Source organism: Camelus bactrianus, chromosome X (assembly GCF_048773025.1).
Source record: "Camelus bactrianus isolate YW-2024 breed Bactrian camel chromosome X, ASM4877302v1, whole genome shotgun sequence".
NCBI lineage: Eukaryota > Metazoa > Chordata > Mammalia > Artiodactyla > Camelidae > Camelus > Camelus bactrianus.
The window spans coordinates 90,462,601-90,486,875 of record NC_133575.1 but is presented as its reverse complement, the minus strand read 5'-3'; the positions used below and the strand labels follow the sequence as shown (position 1 = coordinate 90,486,875).

General features: G+C 63.0%; 1 long non-coding RNA gene across 3 annotated transcripts in view; it reads right to left on the bottom strand.

The window, feature by feature from the left end:
* The window catches only part of LOC141576433 (uncharacterized), a 75,746-nt gene that overhangs the window by 46,031 nt on the left and 5,440 nt on the right, over positions 1-24,275 (bottom strand). For 2 of the 3 annotated variants that reach the window (XR_012504841.1, XR_012504840.1), the window contains exon 2: positions 18,432-18,511. This is a non-coding gene — a long non-coding RNA (uncharacterized LOC141576433). Of the gene's footprint in view, positions 1-6,674; positions 6,755-12,559; positions 12,640-18,431; positions 18,512-24,275 lie in introns of all 3 variants that reach the window. The other variant, XR_012504839.1, reaches the window with a different exon arrangement.

Genomic DNA, 24,275 nt, shown 5'->3' with positions numbered 1-24,275 from the left:
GTGGGCACAGAGTTCGAGTCACATCCGGCCCGTGCCTGGCGAGACACAATCTCACGGGTCACCCAGTCTCGTCCGCATCCCCCTTCCCAAACGTCCAGCCGGCGCAACCTCTCAATAATCCAGCAAGAGCGCCCTCCCATGGCCTTCCCGGCCTGGGCGAGTGCCAGGGTGGAGCGAGCTGGGCCCAAGGGTGCTCAGGAGGCGAGGGGAGGAACAGGCATACGGGGCTCCTGCCCTCACAGCACAAAAGGCCAAAGGCCTAACAGGCCTGGATCTCCTCAAAGGGTCACCAACCGCCTGTGCCCCCTTGGGGCTGAGACCGCGGCTTCTCGTGGGTGAGGTGGGCGGCCGAATGATCACGTCGCTGGCAGTTAAGCTTCACAGAAGCTGGAGGCCAATCTGGGTCCCGGTCGCAGGTGCACACGCCCCAGGCCCTGGCTCGGGCCCAATTCCTCTCCACTCTCCCCGGTCCTGCAGGACACTGACCTCAGTTTCCACGTGCCGATCGCCCGCATGTACACGGATGATCCACATGCTCGTCCAAGCATCTCTTCCTTCCCACTCCACAATCACGACCTGCCTCGAGAGCCTTTCTCTGCCACGGCGGAAAACTCCGGCCTAGTACACCAGTGTCCCCCCGCTGCCGGGAACCTACCTTGGGAGTCTCTCCTCCTCGAGGCTTGCCGACATACCAGAATCACTGCCTCTTTCCCATGATGAAATAAACCCTTTTGGAAGAGGAGAAGGAAGGGAACAGAAAGCACTCACTCACCCAGAACACCAGCGCCTAGAGATGGACCGACGTCCCCGATGATGTCCCTTCTCCACCTTTCCTTCCACGCTCTGCCTCCTCTGCAACGAGAGAGAGAGCCCAACGCCCTTCACTCAGTGAGGGACCGCCACGCTGCTGGTTAACAACGGGCCGCGTGCAGCCCCGGCCCAGGCAACCTCGACAGTGTCTTCGGCGACTATTCGTACCAGCTCCCCGGGACCAGCAAAACTTCCGAGGAAAGCAGGGTGTGAAAAATCAACCGCACTCGTCCTTTGGAAATTGCGCGGGTGTCGGACGGAAGGAGCTCTTACAGGAAGGACCGTGTCGGGTCAAACCTGGATCATACCTCCCCCCACCACCAATCTGTCTTCCGTGGGAACCACAGCCATCACCTTAGCGTTTATAGCCGCAGAGCTCTCCTCCTCGGCTCTGGACCCGAGGGACTGTGGCGGGATAGCGATGGGTAACTTGGCAAGCCCGCGCCCTCCACCGCAACTGGAAAGGCAGACCCTCCACTGACAGGCAGCTCCTATGACGGGCTGGTAAGCAGTCACCAAGCTCTCCCATCCCTGGCCGCACACAGCTCCCCTGCACTGACTTCCCGGGGACGAGGCCTTGTGTCCTGGGACCGGGGGGGAGTCGGTGCGAGTGAAGAGCTACCCCACAGCTTTGCTCCGGGTGGACGCCGAGCCCGGAAAACGAACCCCGGTGACGCCACCACGCACACCTGGCGCCTGGGTAACTACGACTCTGCACGCCTCGGCGCGCGGCGCCTCCATCGATGACAGGGAGGAAGGGAGGCAGAAAGAAGAGAGGGCCCTAGTGTCCAAAGACAAGGGACAGGTGAAACAAGGCAGGCTCCTCCCTGCTCCCCGCCATTCCCCCCAGCATCCCGCACCCCGCCCCAGCTGAGACAAGGGCACTCTACCCTGGCTGCTGGTCGCAAAAGAAAAGGAGAGGATCTAGCAGGACAGGACCTGACTCTGCACAGACACACCAAGGCCAGGGGACCTACAACGCTGAGAGCCAACGAACGCAAAAGAGCCTACATTGCTACGTCAGCCCGGTGGGGTCCCAGAGCAGGCGACATGGACACGGCCCTCTGTGCGTCGGCTTGCTTTCACCTGCATTCAAGCCCGCGAGCGCGCGCACACAACAATCCCACGTCTTTCCCACTGCAGGGAGGGGGTCGCAAGGCGGAGGCACAAGTGAGGAGCCGCCACGGTGCACCGGTGAGGGCTTCTGCCTTGACTGGGATAATACATCTCCCTCCACGGTGGCACCTCCAACGCACTCACAGGGGAAAAGTACGAGAGAAGGAACGGTCTATGTGAATATATACGCATACGCACACATACGCAAGTGCACGTGTGTCCCTGGTACACGTACCTCCTTACGACACACGCGCACCCTTACGTACGTAAATACGTAAGTACATAGGTGCGAACGAGTCCGGGGTTTGAGGGTAGAGTACGGAACACACTCCCGTGGAGAGCTTCCCAGAAGGGTCCGCTGAACTAATGGCCCTCACCAAGGTCCTGTATCTGTGTGGATGGAGACACTGAGCTCTGCACCTGTCCCATGGACTTCAAACCCGCACGCATACGCGCACATCCTCCCCCACCCCCGCCCCCCACCCTCCCCCCCTCCACTGCCCAGGACCCCTACCACCACAACCTCCCCAGGGCACTCGCTGGCAGAGTGGCTTCCCGAGCCCCCCTGGAGGTGAGCAGGAACAATCCACCCCAGCTCCCCGGGTCCCTGTCAGTTCCTCCCGCTGTCCCCGTGGCCTAGCCCCTCTTGGGCCTGCTCCGGAGCCCTTAGGCCCGTTGAGGTAGCTGGAGGAGAGCAGGAGAGAGACAACCACGCAACAAGAGGGGACATGCGGGTCCCCGTGCCACCTCGAGCTCTGAATCAGTGTCCTGAGAGAGCTAGGCTTCTGCCTGAGAAGACCCGTATGGGTAGCGGTCCCCAAGTGCGCAGACATAAACAGGGTCCCCGGTCGCCAGGAAGTGTGGACTAGAGCGAAGCGGAGATGGAGCCACGGATACACACGCATCCCTTTGGCTGTCCGCACATGTACCGGCCTTCTGCCCACGAGAAGCCCCGAAGGGGAGAGAGACACCACCTCCGAGCAACACCCCAGTAGACCAGTAGAGCCAACCCCACTTGCAGGGCCTGGATGGCTCTTGGGCCTCCCTGGGCCTTTTTTGATCCACAAAGGGCGGAGGGAGAGGCCACGCTCGCAAGGGTGGTTGGCATTTCTGGAGCAACAGTGCCATCAAGCGGAAGCTTTTTGAGCACGGCCTCCAAACCCTGCCTGTGGATACCGTGGGCAAGGGCCTGTGATGGGACGAAGGGTGGGTTTGGTTCACTCAGAGGATTCCCGGTGGGGGTGGGGGGGGGGGCGGCCAACTCCGGAACACCGCCAGAGTAAGGTGCGGGAGCGAAAGGAGGTGGTGGGAGCCGAGCTCGCCCACCCGGGAGCCCCTGGCTGTCAGGCCGGCCGGGCTTCCCAGCCTTGGGGGCGTGGCCTCGGCAGCCGCCATGTTCCGGAACCAGGAGCTGAAGCTACCCCATCCAGGGCGTCCGGCCCCCGAAACTCTGCCCTCCTTGCGGGACCCAGGTCCGCCGGTGGGATCCCGGGGGAACCCAGGACCCGTTGCCGCTGCCCCGTCGGAGGCCCCGGGTCCAGCAACGTGGACAGAGGGGAAAGGGGGAGGAGGCGGCCACCCTGTCAGGGGCAGCATTCTGCAGACAGGACGGAGAATTTCCCGATTAGTGTCTGGTCCCGGAGCCAGACAAGGAAGCGCAACGTAGGCGGGCCGCACATCCCGAGTTCCAGCTCCACTTCCGGTTCGGGGTGTGTTTCGTTTACTTTTGCGCCCGCCACAGAGGGTCTGGGTGCCATGCCCCACAGGACCCCATGAGGCCCTTCCTGTCCCGTATCACACTGGGTATCCAGACCCACTCGGGACGGGATACAACTGGGCCAACATCAGCACGCTGAGATGGACATCACCGTCCGCAGGGAGGGGATCGAGGGCCAAAGTTTTCCGCCTTCTATCTCGGACTCGGGCTCGGGCACGGGCACGGGCACGGGCACGGGCACGCTGCAGCCAGGGGACGCCTTGGTCCTCGGGGGGCCTCCCTCGTCGTGGACGACCCGGGTCCTCTTGTCTGGGGGGGACGCCGGAGATTTTTCCCACGGGGCCCAAGGTTCGCAGGGGCAGCCGCTGACCCTAGCCAGGGGGGCACACTGAGACCACCTGGGGCCAGGGAACCAGTCAGATCAGGGAGGCCAGGCCCTGGCCCCAAGGAAGGGCTCTGCCCACGTGAGACCGCCTGTTGGCAGAGTTTCGGCCGGCTCCCAAGTGTGAAAGAAGGGGCAGGGGGCGGGTGTCAGCAACCTTCCAAGAGGGGTGAAAGCCAAGTGGAATGTGTGGAGGGAGGGGTCCAGCCTGGAGACTTGTTCCTGGAGTTCGAAGCCTCGCCCGGTACGTTACCACCAAACCACCAGCACCACCGCTACAGCCACCCCCGGCCCCGCAAGCCTGCTGACCCCCAGGCAGGTTAAGAGCTGGGCAAAGCGCAGGAACGAGCCACCGCAGGGCTTGCTCCAGAAGAGGCCCGTGGGGACAGTCAGGGTCTAGAAGGAACGGTCGTGTGCCCGGAGTATGCACTTGGGAGACAAGCTGGATGAGGGGTGGTGATAGGGGAGGTGGGGGGGGGGGGGGGGGCGCGCGCACGCGCGCGCATTTCGCTCAGTCCAACAGAGGTGGGCCTTAGGCAGCGTCTTGAGACCTCTTCTTGATTTCCCCGCTGGGCTGCGGCCGCAAGCACAGGGCCACAGGGTCAAGACCTGGAGAGCCAGGGCTGAATGGAAGCCAGGGCCCTTCCTTCTCATCGCTGAAGTGAGGCTCGGGGCCTCTTCGGGACAAAGCCGAAGTCTGCAAAGGCATGGCCCAGGGGTCCGCTCGGCCCGGCTCCTCTCCTGTGCTGTCCTCTCGAGGAGGTGGGTCCGGGAGCCCTGGGGACAGGACACGACAGGCCTGTGCCAGAATCCTGGACACCCCGGGAAATGGCAGAAATTCTTGGCTCAGGAGAAGGGCTCCTTCTGCAGTGTCTCCTTGGTCCTGAGAGCGCCGTTCCCCTCTGGACTCCGACTGCGAGCCCTCGCTGGGCCTCGGGCCCCCTTGGCACTGGGTAGCCAGGCTCCCCACGTCATCCCCGAGCTGGACAGAAAAGCGGCACTGGGCCGGACTCCGCCACTGCTGCCAATGGCAGCACAACTCTGGCTGGGCTCAACGCGGCCCAGAGAGGCTTCGGGGGCCCTGGGCCTGCCCAGGCCGGACCTGCTCTTACTCCCAGGGGAAGGGGCACGCACGCGGCCAAAAGCCCGCGGCCCCGGGGCAGCCCAGGGCGGCCCCTGGCCTGGCCTGGGCTCCAACCGAGCAGCTTCCTCTAGTCCCGCCCAGACATGGCGGCCGCCAGAGTCCCGGAGCCTCCACTTCCTCTACCCTACAAGCCAGGCACCGGCGGAGGGGGGCCGGGGGGGGTGTGTGTGGGGGGGGGGACGGGACGGGGGCCGAGCGCCTTCCCCCGGTGCCCGTCTCTGGAGCTTCTAAGGCCTCGGGTCACACCTCCTGCCCCTTCGCTGGCGGAGCTCTTGATTTCCCGGGGCACGGGCCGGGCCCTTGTTCCCGACTGTACGCCCCTGCCACTCCTCCCCAGGAAGGGACAGCACAGGGTCCGCGAGGCTGGCGACTGGCGGACCTGTTCCTCTTGATGGCAGCATCGCACCAGAAACAGCAACCTGCCTCTCCCCAGTCCTCTCCCTCCGCCCTTCGCTGACGAAAAAAAGAAATGCCAAGCAGGCTCCAACCTGGCAGGCGAAAAGCAAGGTGCCTCAACATCTTGGCCACTTTGGCGGGACGGGGGACGGGGGACGGGCGGGCGCCTCAAACCCTTGTACGCCACCCTGAGTGGCCTCGTCTCTGAGGGGTCCTCTCAAGCCGCCTTCACCACAAAAAAGCGAGGACTCCCCCATCGAGGCACCCAGCAGTGGACCTGCAGCTGTATCTTTAGCAATCGGTTCCCAAGCCGAAGACCTTGGGAAACACACTGAGTGTGGGCACAGAGTTCGAGTCACATCCGGCCCGTGCCTGGCGAGACACAATCTCACGGGTCACCCAGTCTCGTCCGCATCCCCCTTCCCAAACGTCCAGCCGGCGCAACCTCTCAATAATCCAGCAAGAGCGCCCTCCCATGGCCTTCCCGGCCTGGGCGAGTGCCAGGGTGGAGCGAGCTGGGCCCAAGGGTGCTCAGGAGGCGAGGGGAGGAACAGGCATACGGGGCTCCTGCCCTCACAGCACAAAAGGCCAAAGGCCTAACAGGCCTGGATCTCCTCAAAGGGTCACCAACCGCCTGTGCCCCCTTGGGGCTGAGACCGCGGCTTCTCGTGGGTGAGGTGGACGGCCGAATGATCACGTCGCTGGCAGTTAAGCTTCACAGAAGCTGGAGGCCAATCTGGGTCCCGGTCGCAGGTGCACACGCCCCAGGCCCTGGCTCGGGCCCAATTCCTCTCCACTCTCCCCGGTCCTGCAGGACACTGACCTCAGTTTCCACGTGCCGATCGCCCGCATGTACACGGATGATCCACATGCTCGTCCAAGCATCTCTTCCTTCCCACTCCACAATCACGACCTGCCTCGAGAGCCTTTCTCTGCCACGGCGGAAAACTCCGGCCTAGTACACCAGTGTCCCCCCGCTGCCGGGAACCTACCTTGGGAGTCTCTCCTCCTCGAGGCTGGCCGACATACCAGAATCACTGCCTCTTTCCCATGATGAAATAAACCCTTTTGGAAGAGGAGAAGGAAGGGAACAGAAAGCACTCACTCACCCAGAACACCAGCGCCTAGAGATGGACCGACGTCCCCGATGATGTCCCTTCTCCACCTTTCCTTCCGCGCTCTGCCTCCTCTGCAACGAGAGAGAGAGCCCAACGCCCTTCACTCAGTGAGGGACCGCCACGCTGCTGGTTAACAACGGGCCGCGTGCAGCCCCGGCCCAGGCAACCTCGACAGTGTCTTCGGCGACTATTCGTACCAGCTCCCCGGGACCAGCAAAACTTCCGAGGAAAGCAGGGTGTGAAAAATCAGCCGCACTCGTCCTTTGGAAATTGCGCGGGTGTCGGACGGAAGGAGCTCTTACAGGAAGGACCGTGTCGGGTCAAACCTGGATCATACCTCCCCCCACCACCAATCTGTCTTCCGTGGGAACCACAGCCATCACCTTAGCGTTTATAGCCGCAGAGCTCTCCTCCTCGGCTCTGGACCCGAGGGACTGTGGCGGGATAGCGATGGGTAACTTGGCAAGCCCGCGCCCTCCACCGCAACTGGAAAGGCAGACCCTCCACTGACAGGCAGCTCCTATGACGGGCTGGTAAGCATTCACCAAGCTCTCCCATCCCTGGCCGCACACAGCTCCCCTGCACTGACTTCCCGGGGACGAGGCCTTGTGTCCTGGGACCGGGGGGGAGTCGGTGCGAGTGAAGAGCTACCCCACAGCTTTGCTCCGGGTGGACGCCGAGCCCGGAAAACGAACCCCGGTGACGCCACCACGCACACCTGGCGCCTGGGTAACTACGACTCTGCACGCCTCGGCGCGCGGCGCCTCCATCGATGACAGGGAGGAAGGGAGGCAGAAAGAAGAGAGGGCCCTAGTGTCCAAAGACAAGGGACAGGTGAAACAAGGCAGGCTCCTCCCTGCTCCCCGCCATTCCCCCCAGCATCCCGCACCCCGCCCCAGCTGAGACAAGGGCACTCTACCCTGGCTGCTGGTCGCAAAAGAAAAGGAGAGGATCTAGCAGGACAGGACCTGACTCTGAACAGACACACCAAGGCCAGGGGACCTACAACGCTGAGAGCCAACGAACGCAAAAGAGCCTACATTGCTACGTCAGCCCGGTGGGGTCCGAGAGCAGGCGAGATGGACACGGCCCTCTGTGCGTCGGCTTGCTTTCACCTGCATTCAAGCCCGCGAGCGCGCGCACACAACAATCCCACGTCTTTCCCACTGCAGGGAGGGGGTCGCAAGGCGGAGGCACAAGTGAGGAGCCGCCACGGTGCACCGGTGAGGGCTTCTGCCTTGACTGGGATAATACATCTCCCTCCACGGTGGCACCTCCAACGCACTCACAGGGGAAAAGTACGAGAGAAGGAACGGTCTATGTGAATACATACGCATACGCACACATACGCAAGTGCACGTGTGTCCCTGGTACACGTACCTCCTTACGACACACGCGCACCCTTACGTACGTAAATACGTAAGTACATAGGTGCGAACGAGTCCGGGGTTTGAGGGTAGAGTACGGAACACACTCCCGTGGAGAGCTTCCCAGAAGGGTCCGCTGAACTAATGGCCCTCACCAAGGTCCTGTATCTGTGTGGATGGAGACACTGAGCTCTGCACCTGTCCCATGGACTTCAAACCCGCACGCATACGCGCACATCCTCCCCCGCCCCCGCCCCCCACCCTCTCCCCCTCCACTGCCCAGGACCCCTACCACCACAACCTCCCCAGGGCACTCGCTGGCAGAGTGACTTCCCGAGCCCCCCTGGAGGTGAGCAGGAACAATCCACCCCAGCTCCCCGGGTCCCTGTCAGTTCCTCCCGCTGTCCCCGTGGCCTAGCCCCTCTTGGGCCTGCTCCGGAGCCCTTAGGCCCGTTGAGGTAGCTGGAGGAGAGCAGGAGAGAGACAACCACGCAACAAGAGGGGACATGCGGGTCCCCGTGCCACCTCGAGCTCTGAATCAGTGTCCTGAGAGAGCTAGGCTTCTGCCTGAGAAGACCCGTATGGGTAGCGGTCCCCAAGTGCGCAGACATAAACAGGGTCCCCGGTCGCCAGGAAGTGTGGACTAGAGCGAAGCGGAGATGGAGCCACGGATACACACGCATCCCTTTGGCTGTCCGCACATGTACCGGCCTTCTGCCCACGAGAAGCCCCGAAGGGGAGAGAGACACCACCTCCGCGCAACACCCCAGTAGACCAGTAGAGCCAACCCCACTTGCAGGGCCTGGATGGCTCTTGGGCCTCCCTGGGCCTTTTTTGATCCACAAAGGGCGGAGGGAGAGGCCACGCTCGCAAGGGTGGTTGGCATTTCTGGAGCAACAGTGCCATCAAGCGGAAGCTTTTTGAGCACGGCCTCCAAACCCTGCCTGTGGATACCGTGGGCAAGGGCCTGTGATGGGACGAAGGGTGGGTTTGGTTCACTCAGAGGATTCCCGGTGGGGGTGGGGGGGGGGGCGGCCAACTCCAGAACACCGCCAGAGTAAGGTGCGGGAGCGAAAGGAGGTGGTGGGAGCCGAGCTCGCCCACCCGGGAGCCCCTGGCTGTCAGGCCGGCCGGGCTTCCCAGCCTTGGGGGCGTGGCCTCGGCAGCCGCCATGTTCCGGAACCAGGAGCTGAAGCTACCCCATCCAGGGCGTCCGGCCCCCGAAACTCTGCCCTCCTTGCGGGACCCAGGTCCGCCGGTGGGATCCCGGGGGAACCCAGGACCCGTTGCCGCTGCCCCGTCGGAGGCCCCGGGTCCAGCAACGTGGGCAGAGGGGAAAGGGGGAGGAGGCGGCCACCCTGTCAGGGGCAGCATTCTGCAGACAGGACGGAGAATTTCCCGATTAGTGTCTGGTCCCGGAGCCAGACAAGGAAGCGCAACGTAGGCGGGCCGCACATCCCGAGTTCCAGCTCCACTTCCGGTTCGGGGTGTGTTTCGTTTACTTTTGCGCCCGCCACAGAGGGTCTGGGTGCCATGCCCCACAGGACCCCATGAGGCCCTTCCTGTCCCGTATCACACTGGGTATCCAGACCCACTCGGGACGGGATACAACTGGGCCAACATCAGCACGCTGAGATGGACATCACCGTCCGCAGGGAGGGGATCGAGGGCCAAAGTTTTCCGCCTTCTATCTCGGACTCGGGCTCGGGCACGGGCACGGGCACGGGCACGCTGCAGCCAGGGGACGCCTTGGTCCTCGGGGGGCCTCCCTCGTCGTGGACGACCCGGGTCCTCTTGTCTGGGGGGGACGCCGGAGATTTTTCCCACGGGGCCCAAGGTTCGCAGGGGCAGCCGCTGACCCTAGCCAGGGGGGCACACTGAGACCACCTGGGGCCAGGGAACCAGTCAGATCAGGGAGGCCAGGCCCTGGCCCCAAGGAAGGGCTCTGCCCACGTGAGACCGCCTGTTGGCAGAGTTTCGGCCGGCTCCCAAGTGTGAAAGAAGGGGCAGGGGGCGGGTGTCAGCAACCTTCCAAGAGGGGTGAAAGCCAAGTGGAATGTGTGGAGGGAGGGGTCCAGCCTGGAGACCTGTTCCTGGAGTTCGAAGCCTCGCCCGGTACGTTACCACCAAACCACCAGCACCACCGCTACAGCCACCCCCGGCCCCGCAAGCCTGCTGACCCCCAAGGCAGGTTAAGAGCTGGGCAAAGCGCAGGAACGAGCCACCGCAGGGCTTGCTCCAGAAGAGGCCCGTGGGGACAGTCAGGGTCTAGAAGGAACGGTCGTGTGCCCGGAGTATGCACTTGGGAGACAAGCTGGATGAGGGGTGGTGATAGGGGAGGTGGGGGGGGGGCGCGCATTTCGCTCAGTCCAACAGAGGTGGGCCTTAGGCAGCGTCTTGAGACCTCTTCTTGATTTCCCCGCTGGGCTGCGGCCGCAAGCACAGGGCCACAGGGTCAAGACCTGGAGAGCCAGGGCTGAATGGAAGCCAGGGCCCTTCCTTCTCATCGCTGAAGTGAGGCTCGGGGCCTCTTCGGGACAAAGCCGAAGTCTGCAAAGGCATGGCCCAGGGGTCCGCTCGGCCCGGCTCCTCTCCTGTGCTGTCCTCTCGAGGAGGTGGGTCCGGGAGCCCTGGGGACAGGACACGACAGGCCTGTGCCAGAATCCTGGACACCCCGGGAAATGGCAGAAATTCTTGGCTCAGGAGAAGGGCTCCTTCTGCAGTGTCTCCTTGGTCCTGAGAGCGCCGTTCCCCTCTGGACTCCGACTGCGAGCCCTCGCTGGGCCTCGGGCCCCCTTGGCACTGGGTAGCCAGGCTCCCCACGTCATCCCCGAGCTGGACAGAAAAGCGGCACTGGGCCGGACTCCGCCACTGCTGCCAATGGCAGCACAACTCTGGCTGGGCTCAACGCGGCCCAGAGAGGCTTCGGGGGCCCTGGGCCTGCCCAGGCCGGACCTGCTCTTACTCCCAGGGGAAGGGGCACGCACGCGGCCAAAAGCCCGCGGCCCCGGGGCAGCCCAGGGCGGCCCCTGGCCTGGCCTGGGCTCCAACCGAGCAGCTTCCTCTAGTCCCGCCCAGACATGGCGGCCGCCAGAGTCCCGGAGCCTCCACTTCCTCTACCCTACAAGCCAGGCACCGGCGGAGGGGGGCCGGGGGGGGGGTGTGTGTGTGGGGGGACGGGACGGGGGCCGAGCGCCTTCCCCCGGTGCCCGTCTCTGGAGCTTCTAAGGCCTCGGGTCACACCTCCTGCCCCTTCGCTGGCGGAGCTCTTGATTTCCCGGGGCACGGGCCGGGCCCTTGTTCCCGACTGTACGCCCCTGCCACTCCTCCCCAGGAAGGGACAGCACAGGGTCCGCGAGGCTGGCGACTGGCGGACCTGTTCCTCTTGATGGCAGCATCGCACCAGAAACAGCAACCTGCCTCTCCCCAGTCCTCTCCCTCCGCCCTTCGCTGACGAAAAAAAGAAATGCCAAGCAGGCTCCAACCTGGCAGGCGAAAAGCAAGGTGCCTCAACATCTTGGCCACTTTGGCGGGACGGGGGACGGGGGACGGGGGACGGGCGGGCGCCTCAAACCCTTGTACGCCACCCTGAGTGGCCTCGTCTCTGAGGGGTCCTCTCAAGCCGCCTTCACCACAAAAAAGCGAGGACTCCCCCATCGAGGCACCCAGCAGTGGACCTGCAGCTGTATCTTTAGCAATCGGTTCCCAAGCCGAAGACCTTGGGAAACACACTGAGTGTGGGCACAGAGTTCGAGTCACATCCGGCCCGTGCCTGGCGAGACACAATCTCACGGGTCACCCAGTCTCGTCCGCATCCCCCTTCCCAAACGTCCAGCCGGCGCAACCTCTCAATAATCCAGCAAGAGCGCCCTCCCATGGCCTTCCCGGCCTGGGCGAGTGCCAGGGTGGAGCGAGCTGGGCCCAAGGGTGCTCAGGAGGCGAGGGGAGGAACAGGCATACGGGGCTCCTGCCCTCACAGCACAAAAGGCCAAAGGCCTAACAGGCCTGGATCTCCTCAAAGGGTCACCAACCGCCTGTGCCCCCTTGGGGCTGAGACCGCGGCTTCTCGTGGGTGAGGTGGGCGGCCGAATGATCACGTCGCTGGCAGTTAAGCTTCACAGAAGCTGGAGGCCAATCTGGGTCCCGGTCGCAGGTGCACACGCCCCAGGCCCTGGCTCGGGCCCAATTCCTCTCCACTCTCCCCGGTCCTGCAGGACACTGACCTCAGTTTCCACGTGCCGATCGCCCGCATGTACACGGATGATCCACATGCTCGTCCAAGCATCTCTTCCTTCCCACTCCACAATCACGACCTGCCTCGAGAGCCTTTCTCTGCCACGGCGGAAAACTCCGGCCTAGTACACCAGTGTCCCCCCGCTGCCGGGAACCTACCTTGGGAGTCTCTCCTCCTCGAGGCTGGCCGACATACCAGAATCACTGCCTCTTTCCCATGATGAAATAAACCCTTTTGGAAGAGGAGAAGGAAGGGAACAGAAAGCACTCACTCACCCAGAACACCAGCGCCTAGAGATGGACCGACGTCCCCGATGATGTCCCTTCTCCACCTTTCCTTCCGCGCTCTGCCTCCTCTGCAACGAGAGAGAGAGCCCAACGCCCTTCACTCAGTGAGGGACCGCCACGCTGCTGGTTAACAACGGGCCGCGTGCAGCCCCGGCCCAGGCAACCTCGACAGTGTCTTCGGCGACTATTCGTACCAGCTCCCCGGGACCAGCAAAACTTCCGAGGAAAGCAGGGTGTGAAAAATCAGCCGCACTCGTCCTTTGGAAATTGCGCGGGTGTCGGACGGAAGGAGCTCTTACAGGAAGGACCGTGTCGGGTCAAACCTGGATCATACCTCCCCCCACCACCAATCTGTCTTCCGTGGGAACCACAGCCATCACCTTAGCGTTTATAGCCGCAGAGCTCTCCTCCTCGGCTCTGGACCCGAGGGACTGTGGCGGGATAGCGATGGGTAACTTGGCAAGCCCGCGCCCTCCACCGCAACTGGAAAGGCAGACCCTCCACTGACAGGCAGCTCCTATGACGGGCTGGTAAGCATTCACCAAGCTCTCCCATCCCTGGCCGCACACAGCTCCCCTGCACTGACTTCCCGGGGACGAGGCCTTGTGTCCTGGGACCGGGGGGGAGTCGGTGCGAGTGAAGAGCTACCCCACAGCTTTGCTCCGGGTGGACGCCGAGCCCGGAAAACAAACCCCGGTGACGCCACCACGCACACCTGGCGCCTGGGTAACTACGACTCTGCACGCCTCGGCGCGCGGCGCCTCCATCGATGACAGGGAGGAAGGGAGGCAGAAAGAAGAGAGGGCCCTAGTGTCCAAAGACAAGGGACAGGTGAAACAAGGCAGGCTCCTCCCTGCTCCCCGCCATTCCCCCCAGCATCCCGCACCCCGCCCCAGCTGAGACAAGGACACTCTACCCTGGCTGGTGGTCGCAAAAGAAAAGGAGAGGATCTAGCAGGACAGGACCTGACTCTGCACAGACACACCAAGGCCAGGGGACCTACAACGCTGAGAGCCAACGAACGCAAAAGAGCCTACGTTGCTACGTCAGCCCGGTGGGGTCCCAGAGCAGGCGAGATGGACACGGCCCTCTGTGCGTCGGCTTGCTTTCACCTGCATTCAAGCCCGCGAGCGCGCGCACACAACAATCCCACATCTTTCCCACTGCAGGGAGGGGGTCGCAAGGCGGAGGCACAAGTGAGGAGCCGCCACGGTGCACCGGTGAGGGCTTCTGCCTTGACTGGGATAATACATCTCCCTCCACGGTGGCACCTCCAACGCACTCACAGGGGAAAAGTACGAGAGAAGGAACGGTCTATGTGAATATATACGCATACGCACACATACGCAAGTGCACGTGTGTCCCTGGTACACGTACCTCCTTACGACACACGCGCACCCTTACGTACGTAAATACGTAAGTACATAGGTGCGAACGAGTCCGGGGTTTGAGGGTAGAGTACGGAACACACTCCCGTGGAGAGCTTCCCAGAAGGGTCCGCTGAACTAATGGCCCTCACCAAGGTCCTGTATCTGTGTGGATGGAGACACTGAGCTCTGCACCTGTCCCGTGGACTTCAAACCCGCACGCATACGCGCACATCCTCCCCCACCCCCGCCCCCCACTGCCCAGGACCCCTACCACCACAACCTCCCCAGGGCACTCGCTGGCAGAGTGACTTCCCGAGCCCCCCTGGAGGTGAGCAGGAACAATCCACCCCAGCTCCCCGGGTCCCTGTCAGTTCCTCCCGCCGTCCCCGTGGCCTAGCCCCTCTTGGGCCTGCTCCGGAGCCCTTAGGCCCGTTGAGGTAGCTGGAGGAGAGCAGGAGAGAGACAACCACGCAACAAGAGGGGACATGCGGGTCCCCGTGCCACCTCGAGCTCTGAATCAGTGTCCTGAGAGAGCTAGGCTTCTGCCTGAGAAGACCCGTATGGGTAGCGGTCCCCAAGTGCGCAGACATAAACAGGGTCCCCGGTCGCCAGGAAGTGTGGACTAGAGCGAAGCGGAGATGGAGCCACGGATACACACGCATCCCTTTGGCTGTCCGCACATGTACCGGCCTTCTGCCCACGAGAAGCCCCGAAGGGGAGAGAGACACCACCTCCGCGCAACACCCCAGTAGACCAGTAGAGCCAACCCCACTTGCAGGGCCTGGATGGCTCTTGGGCCTCCCTGGGCCTTTTTTGATCCACAAAGGGCGGAGGGAGAGGCCACGCTCGCAAGGGTGGTTGGCATTTCTGGAGCAACAGTGCCATCAAGCGGAAGCTTTTTGAGCACGGCCTCCAAACCCTGCCTGTGGATACCGTGGGCAAGGGCCTGTGATGGGACGAAGGGTGGGTTTGGTTCACTCAGAGGATTCCCGGTGGGGGTGTGGGGGGGGGGGCGGCCAACTCCGGAACACCGCCAGAGTAAGGTGCGGGAGCGAAAGGAGGTGGTGGGAGCCGAGCTCGCCCACCCGGGAGCCCCTGGCTGTCAGGCCGGCCGGGCTTCCCAGCCTTGGGGGCGTGGCCTCGGCAGCCGCCATGTTCCGGAACCAGGAGCTGAAGCTACCCCATCCAGGGCGTCCGGCCCCCGAAACTCTGCCCTCCTTGCGGGACCCAGGTCCGCCGGTGGGATCCCGGGGGAACCCAGGACCCGTTGCCGCTGCCCCGTCGGAGGCCCCGGGTCCAGCAACGTGGGCAGAGGGGAAAGGGGGAGGAGGCGGCCACCCTGTCAGGGGCAGCATTCTGCAGACAGGACGGAGAATTTCCCGATTAGTGTCTGGTCCCGGAGCCAGACAAGGAAGCGCAACGTAGGCGGGCCGCACATCCCGAGTTCCAGCTCCACTTCCGGTTCGGGGTGTGTTTCGTTTACTTTTGCGCCCGCCACAGAGGGTCTGGGTGCCATGCCCCACAGGACCCCATGAGGCCCTTCCTGTCCCGTATCACACTGGGTATCCAGACCCACTCGGGACGGGATACAACTGGGCCAACATCAGCACGCTGAGATGGACATCACCGTCCGCAGGGAGGGGATCGAGGGCCAAAGTTTTCCGCCTTCTATCTCGGACTCGGGCTCGGGCACGGGCACGGGCACGGGCACGCTGCAGCCAGGGGACGCCTTGGTCCTCGGGGGGCCTCCCTCGTCGTGGACGACCCGGGTCCTCTTGTCTGGGGGGGACGCCGGAGATTTTTCCCACGGGGCCCAAGGTTCGCAGGGGCAGCCGCTGACCCTAGCCAGGGGGGCACACTGAGACCACCTGGGGCCAGGGAACCAGTCAGATCAGGGAGGCCAGGCCCTGGCCCCAAGGAAGGGCTCTGCCCACGTGAGACCGCCTGTTGGCAGAGTTTCGGCCGGCTCCCAAGTGTGAAAGAAGGGGCAGGGGGCGGGTGTCAGCAACCTTCCAAGAGGGGTGAAAGCCAAGTGGAATGTGTGGAGGGAGGGGTCCAGCCTGGAGACCTGTTCCTGGAGTTCGAAGCCTCGCCCGGTACGTTACCACCAAACCACCAGCACCACCGCTACAGCCACCCCCGGCCCCGCAAGCCTGCTGACCCCCAAGGCAGGTTAAGAGCTGGGCAAAGCGCAGGAACGAGCCACCGCAGGGCTTGCTCCAGAAGAGGCCCGTGGGGACAGTCAGGGTCTAGAAGGAACGGTCGTGTGCCCGGAGTATGCACTTGGGAGACAAGCTGGATGAGGGGTGGTGATAGGGGAGGTGGGGGGGGGGCGCGCATTTCGCTCAGTCCAACAGAGGTGGGCCTTAGGCAGCGTCTTGAGACCTCTTCTTGATTTCCCCGCTGGGCTGCGGCCGCAAGCACAGGGCCACAGGGTCAAGACCTGGAGAGCCAGGGCTGAATGGAAGCCAGGGCCCTTCCTTCTCATCGCTGAAGTGAGGCTCGGGGCCTCTTCGGGACAAAGCCGAAGTCTGCAAAGGCATGGCCCAGGGGTCCGCTCGGCCCGGCTCCTCTCCTGTGCTGTCCTCTCGAGGAGGTGGGTCCGGGAGCCCTGGGGACAGGACACGACAGGCCTGTGCCAGAATCCTGGACACCCCGGGAAATGGCAGAAATTCTTGGCTCAGGAGAAGGGCTCCTTCTGCAGTGTCTCCTTGGTCCTGAGAGCGCCGTTCCCCTCTGGACTCCGACTGCGAGCCCTCGCTGGGCCTCGGGCCCCCTTGGCACTGGGTAGCCAGGCTCCCCACGTCATCCCCGAGCTGGACAGAAAAGCGGCACTGGGCCGGACTCCGCCACTGCTGCCAATGGCAGCACAACTCTGGCTGGGCTCAACGCGGCCCAGAGAGGCTTCGGGGGCCCTGGGCCTGCCCAGGCCGGACCTGCTCTTACTCCCAGGGGAAGGGGCACGCACGCGGCCAAAAGCCCGCGGCCCCGGGGCAGCCCAGGGCGGCCCCTGGCCTGGCCTGGGCTCCAACCGAGCAGCTTCCTCTAGTCCCGCCCAGACATGGCGGCCGCCAGAGTCCCGGAGCCTCCACTTCCTCTACCCTACAAGCCAGGCACCGGCGGAGGGGGGCCGGGGGGGGGGTGTGTGTGTGGGGGGACGGGACGGGGGCCGAGCGCCTTCCCCCGGTGCCCGTCTCTGGAGCTTCTAAGGCCTCGGGTCACACCTCCTGCCCCTTCGCTGGCGGAGCTCTTGATTTCCCGGGGCACGGGCCGGGCCCTTGTTCCCGACTGTACGCCCCTGCCACTCCTCCCCAGGAAGGGACAGCACAGGGTCCGCGAGGCTGGCGACTGGCGGACCTGTTCCTCTTGATGGCAGCATCGCACCAGAAACAGCAACCTGCCTCTCCCCAGTCCTCTCCCTCCGCCCTTCGCTGACGAAAAAAAGAAATGCCAAGCAGGCTCCAACCTGGCAGGCGAAAAGCAAGGTGCCTCAACATCTTGGCCACTTTGGCGGGACGGGGGACGGGGGACGGGGGACGGGCGGGCGCCTCAAACCCTTGTACGCCACCCTGAGTGGCCTCGTCTCTGAGGGGTCCTCTCAAGCCGCCTTCACCACAAAAAAGCGAGGACTCCCCCATCGAGGCACCCAGCAGTGGACCTGCAGCTGTATCTTTAGCAATCGGTTCCCAAGCCGAAGACCTTGGGAAACACACTGAGTGTGGGCACAGAGTTCGAGTCACATCCGGCCCGTGCCTGGCGAGACACAATCTCACGGGTCACCCAGTCTCGTCCGCATCCCCCTTCCCAAACGTCCAGCCGGCGCAACCTCTCAATAATCCAGCAAGAGCGCCCTCCCATGGCCTTCCCGGCCTGGGCGAGTGCCAGGGTGGAGCGAGCTGGGCCCAAGGGTGCTCAGGAGGCGAGGGGAGGAACAGGCATACGGGGCTCCTGCCCTCACAGCACAAAAGGCCAAAGGCCTAACAGGCCTGGATCTCCTCAAAGGGTCACCAACCGCCTGTGCCCCCTTGGGGCTGAGACCGCGGCTTCTCGTGGGTGAGGTGGGCGGCCGAATGATCACGTCGCTGGCAGTTAAGCTTCACAGAAGCTGGAGGCCAATCTGGGTCCCGGTCGCAGGTGCACACGCCCCAGGCCCTGGCTCGGGCCCAATTCCTCTCCACTCTCCCCGGTCCTGCAGGACACTGACCTCAGTTTCCACGTGCCGATCGCCCGCATGTACACGGATGATCCACATGCTCGTCCAAGCATCTCTTCCTTCCCACTCCACAATCACGACCTGCCTCGAGAGCCTTTCTCTGCCACGGCGGAAAACTCCGGCCTAGTACACCAGTGTCCCCCCGCTGCCGGGAACCTACCTTGGGAGTCTCTCCTCCTCGAGGCTGGCCGACATACCAGAATCACTGCCTCTTTCCCATGATGAAATAAACCCTTTTGGAAGAGGAGAAGGAAGGGAACAGAAAGCACTCACTCACCCAGAACACCAGCGCCTAGAGATGGACCGACGTCCCCGATGATGTCCCTTCTCCACCTTTCCTTCCGCGCTCTGCCTCCTCTGCAACGAGAGAGAGAGCCCAACGCCCTTCACTCAGTGAGGGACCGCCACGCTGCTGGTTAACAACGGGCCGCGTGCAGCCCCGGCCCAGGCAACCTCGACAGTGTCTTCGGCGACTATTCGTACCAGCTCCCCGGGACCAGCAAAACTTCCGAGGAAAGCAGGGTGTGAAAAATCAGCCGCACTCGTCCTTTGGAAATTGCGCGGGTGTCGGACGGAAGGAGCTCTTACAGGAAGGACCGTGTCGGGTCAAACCTGGATCATACCTCCCCCCACCACCAATCTGTCTTCCGTGGGAACCACAGCCATCACCTTAGCGTTTATAGCCGCAGAGCTCTCCTCCTCGGCTCTGGACCCGAGGGACTGTGGCGGGATAGCGATGGGTAACTTGGCAAGCCCGCGCCCTCCACCGCAACTGGAAAGGCAGACCCTCCACTGACAGGCAGCTCCTATGACGGGCTGGTAAGCAGTCACCAAGCTCTCCCATCCCTGGCCGCACACAGCTCCCCTGCACTGACTTCCCGGGGACGAGGCCTTGTGTCCTGGGACCGGGGGGGAGTCGGTGCGAGTGAAGAGCTACCCCACAGCTTTGCTCCGGGTGGACGCCGAGCCCGGAAAACAAACCCCGGTGACGCCACCACGCACACCTGGCGCCTGGGTAACTACGACTCTGCACGCCTCGGCGCGCGGCGCCTCCATCGATGACAGGGAGGAAGGGAGGCAGAAAGAAGAGAGGGCCCTAGTGTCCAAAGACAAGGGACAGGTGAAACAAGGCAGGCTCCTCCCTGCTCCCCGCCATTCCCCCCAGCATCCCGCACCCCGCCCCAGCTGAGACAAGGACACTCTACCCTGGCTGGTGGTCGCAAAAGAAAAGGAGAGGATCTAGCAGGACAGGACCTGACTCTGCACAGACACACCAAGGCCAGGGGACCTACAACGCTGAGAGCCAACGAACGCAAAAGAGCCTACGTTGCTACGTCAGCCCGGTGGGGTCCCAGAGCAGGCGAGATGGACACGGCCCTCTGTGCGTCGGCTTGCTTTCACCTGCATTCAAGCCCGCGAGCGCGCGCACACAACAATCCCACATCTTTCCCACTGCAGGGAGGGGGTCGCAAGGCGGAGGCACAAGTGAGGAGCCGCCACGGTGCACCGGTGAGGGCTTCTGCCTTGACTGGGATAATACATCTCCCTCCACGGTGGCACCTCCAACGCACTCACAGGGGAAAAGTACGAGAGAAGGAACGGTCTATGTGAATATATACGCATACGCACACATACGCAAGTGCACGTGTGTCCCTGGTACACGTACCTCCTTACGACACACGCGCACCCTTACGTACGTAAATACGTAAGTACATAGGTGCGAACGAGTCCGGGGTTTGAGGGTAGAGTACGGAACACACTCCCGTGGAGAGCTTCCCAGAAGGGTCCGCTGAACTAATGGCCCTCACCAAGGTCCTGTATCTGTGTGGATGGAGACACTGAGCTCTGCACCTGTCCCGTGGACTTCAAACCCGCACGCATACGCGCACATCCTCCCCCACCCCCGCCCCCCACTGCCCAGGACCCCTACCACCACAACCTCCCCAGGGCACTCGCTGGCAGAGTGACTTCCCGAGCCCCCCTGGAGGTGAGCAGGAACAATCCACCCCAGCTCCCCGGGTCCCTGTCAGTTCCTCCCGCCGTCCCCGTGGCCTAGCCCCTCTTGGGCCTGCTCCGGAGCCCTTAGGCCCGTTGAGGTAGCTGGAGGAGAGCAGGAGAGAGACAACCACGCAACAAGAGGGGACATGCGGGTCCCCGTGCCACCTCGAGCTCTGAATCAGTGTCCTGAGAGAGCTAGGCTTCTGCCTGAGAAGACCCGTATGGGTAGCGGTCCCCAAGTGCGCAGACATAAACAGGGTCCCCGGTCGCCAGGAAGTGTGGACTAGAGCGAAGCGGAGATGGAGCCACGGATACACACGCATCCCTTTGGCTGTCCGCACATGTACCGGCCTTCTGCCCACGAGAAGCCCCGAAGGGGAGAGAGACACCACCTCCGCGCAACACCCCAGTAGACCAGTAGAGCCAACCCCACTTGCAGGGCCTGGATGGCTCTTGGGCCTCCCTGGGCCTTTTTTGATCCACAAAGGGCGGAGGGAGAGGCCACGCTCGCAAGGGTGGTTGGCATTTCTGGAGCAACAGTGCCATCAAGCGGAAGCTTTTTGAGCACGGCCTCCAAACCCTGCCTGTGGATACCGTGGGCAAGGGCCTGTGATGGGACGAAGGGTGGGTTTGGTTCACTCAGAGGATTCCCGGTGGGGGTGTGGGGGGGGGGGCGGCCAACTCCGGAACACCGCCAGAGTAAGGTGCGGGAGCGAAAGGAGGTGGTGGGAGCCGAGCTCGCCCACCCGGGAGCCCCTGGCTGTCAGGCCGGCCGGGCTTCCCAGCCTTGGGGGCGTGGCCTCGGCAGCCGCCATGTTCCGGAACCAGGAGCTGAAGCTACCCCATCCAGGGCGTCCGGCCCCCGAAACTCTGCCCTCCTTGCGGGACCCAGGTCCGCCGGTGGGATCCCGGGGGAACCCAGGACCCGTTGCCGCTGCCCCGTCGGAGGCCCCGGGTCCAGCAACGTGGGCAGAGGGGAAAGGGGGAGGAGGCGGCCACCCTGTCAGGGGCAGCATTCTGCAGACAGGACGGAGAATTTCCCGATTAGTGTCTGGTCCCGGAGCCAGACAAGGAAGCGCAACGTAGGCGGGCCGCACATCCCGAGTTCCAGCTCCACTTCCGGTTCGGGGTGTGTTTCGTTTACTTTTGCGCCCGCCACAGAGGGTCTGGGTGCCATGCCCCACAGGACCCCATGAGGCCCTTCCTGTCCCGTATCACACTGGGTATCCAGACCCACTCGGGACGGGATACAACTGGGCCAACATCAGCACGCTGAGATGGACATCACCGTCCGCAGGGAGGGGATCGAGGGCCAAAGTTTTCCGCCTTCTATCTCGGACTCGGGCTCGGGCACGGGCACGGGCACGGGCACGGGCACGCTGCAGCCAGGGGACGCCTTGGTCCTCGGGGGGCCTCCCTCGTCGTGGACGACCCGGGTCCTCTTGTCTGGGGGGGACGCCGGAGATTTTTCCCACGGGGCCCAAGGTTCGCAGGGGCAGCCGCTGACCCTAGCCAGGGGGGCACACTGAGACCACCTGGGGCCAGGGAACCAGTCAGATCAGGGAGGCCAGGCCCTGGCCCCAAGGAAGGGCTCTGCCCACGTGAGACCGCCTGTTGGCAGAGTTTCGGCCGGCTCCCAAGTGTGAAAGAAGGGGCAGGGGGCGGGTGTCAGCAACCTTCCAAGAGGGGTGAAAGCCAAGTGGAATGTGTGGAGGGAGGGGTCCAGCCTGGAGACCTGTTCCTGGAGTTCGAAGCCTCGCCCGGTACGTTACCACCAAACCACCAGCACCACCGCTACAGCCACCCCCGGCCCCGCAAGCCTGCTGACCCCCAAGGCAGGTTAAGAGCTGGGCAAAGCGCAGGAACGAGCCACCGCAGGGCTTGCTCCAGAAGAGGCCCGTGGGGACAGTCAGGGTCTAGAAGGAACGGTCGTGTGCCCGGAGTATGCACTTGGGAGACAAGCTGGATGAGGGGTGGTGATAGGGGAGGTGGGGGGGGGGGCGCGCATTTCGCTCAGTCCAACAGAGGTGGGCCTTAGGCAGCGTCTTGAGACCTCTTCTTGATTTCCCCGCTGGGCTGCGGCCGCAAGCACAGGGCCACAGGGTCAAGACCTGGAGAGCCAGGGCTGAATGGAAGCCAGGGCCCTTCCTTCTCATCGCTGAAGTGAGGCTCGGGGCCTCTTCGGGACAAAGCCGAAGTCTGCAAAGGCATGGCCCAGGGGTCCGCTCGGCCCGGCTCCTCTCCTGTGCTGTCCTCTCGAGGAGGTGGGTCCGGGAGCCCTGGGGACAGGACACGACAGGCCTGTGCCAGAATCCTGGACACCCCGGGAAATGGCAGAAATTCTTGGCTCAGGAGAAGGGCTCCTTCTGCAGTGTCTCCTTGGTCCTGAGAGCGCCGTTCCCCTCTGGACTCCGACTGCGAGCCCTCGCTGGGCCTCGGGCCCCCTTGGCACTGGGTAGCCAGGCTCCCCACGTCATCCCCGAGCTGGACAGAAAAGCGGCACTGGGCCGGACTCCGCCACTGCTGCCAATGGCAGCACAACTCTGGCTGGGCTCAACGCGGCCCAGAGAGGCTTCGGGGGCCCTGGGCCTGCCCAGGCCGGACCTGCTCTTACTCCCAGGGGAAGGGGCACGCACGCGGCCAAAAGCCCGCGGCCCCGGGGCAGCCCAGGGCGGCCCCTGGCCTGGCCTGGGCTCCAACCGAGCAGCTTCCTCTAGTCCCGCCCAGACATGGCGGCCGCCAGAGTCCCGGAGCCTCCACTTCCTCTACCCTACAAGCCAGGCACCGGCGGAGGGGGGCCGGGGGGGGGGGGTGTGTGTGGGGGGACGGGACGGGGGCCGAGCGCCTTCCCCCGGTGCCCGTCTCTGGAGCTTCTAAGGCCTCGGGTCACACCTCCTGCCCCTTCGCTGGCGGAGCTCTTGATTTCCCGGGGCACGGGCCGGGCCCTTGTTCCCGACTGTACGCCCCTGCCACTCCTCCCCAGGAAGGGACAGCACAGGGTCCGCGAGGCTGGCGACTGGCGGACCTGTTCCTCTTGATGGCAGCATCGCACCAGAAACAGCAACCTGCCTCTCCCCAGTCCTCTCCCTCCGCCCTTGGCTGACGAAAAAAAGAAATGCCAAGCAGGCTCCAACCTGGCAGGCGAAAAGCAAGGTGCCTCAACATCTTGGCCACTTTGGCGGGACGGGGGACGGGGGACGGGCGGGCGCCTCAAACCCTTGTACGCCACCCTGAGTGGCCTCGTCTCTGAGGGGTCCTCTCAAGCTGCCTTCACCACAAGAAAGCGAGTACTCGCCCATCGAGGCACCCAGCAGTGGACCTGCACCTGTATCTTTAGCAATCCATCTTCCATTTTCCCACCGCCTCAAAGACTTCCTCAAGTTGTAGCCTTATTTAGTTTGAGTCAAAGGGAGTTGGTCCAAACTTCCTTTAAGTATGTTAGTAAACAGGTACATCTCTAGTCTAATACAGTGATCGTCACAAAATTTGGGGGGGGGGGTTTTGTTTACAATAGTGTGTGTTGTTCTTCAGATATGGATTATTATATTTGTAATCAGTCATGTACGCAATTACGTGACCTAGGAATGATATGTGTCTTCCTGTCTGTCCCATGTTCAATCTCAGTCATTTCATTAGATGTTTGATAAGGAAAAAATTTATGATACCTGTCATTTTTAAAGTATTCATGTGTTTTACCTCGAGCATGTTATATGAAGACAATCTTTTAGTCTTTTTTTCTTTGCAATCCGCACATGTTATGTGATGATGAGTTTACTACGAGTCACAGATAGTTTTAAAATATAGTTTTGCATGGTTGTGGCAGATGGAAGGGAAAAAAATCTTCACTGTGCCTTCATTCAACACACTCTCCAGGTAAAGCTATCTCAAGACAGTACAATCAGAATGAAATTTATTCTTTTCGTGCCTCCATGTCTGATTTCCCCAGCAGCACATACACTATTCTGTTTGGGAATATTCAGCTAAATTGTGTTTTGGGTTTTTTTTCCCTCTTGGTCCACACATTAATGTTCTGCTCCAAACATAGGCTGTTAGAAATCTTTCAATCTACTGAGAGGCATCAAGAAAAATTCTAAAGAGCCTCCTCCTCGTGCCATGGACCCCA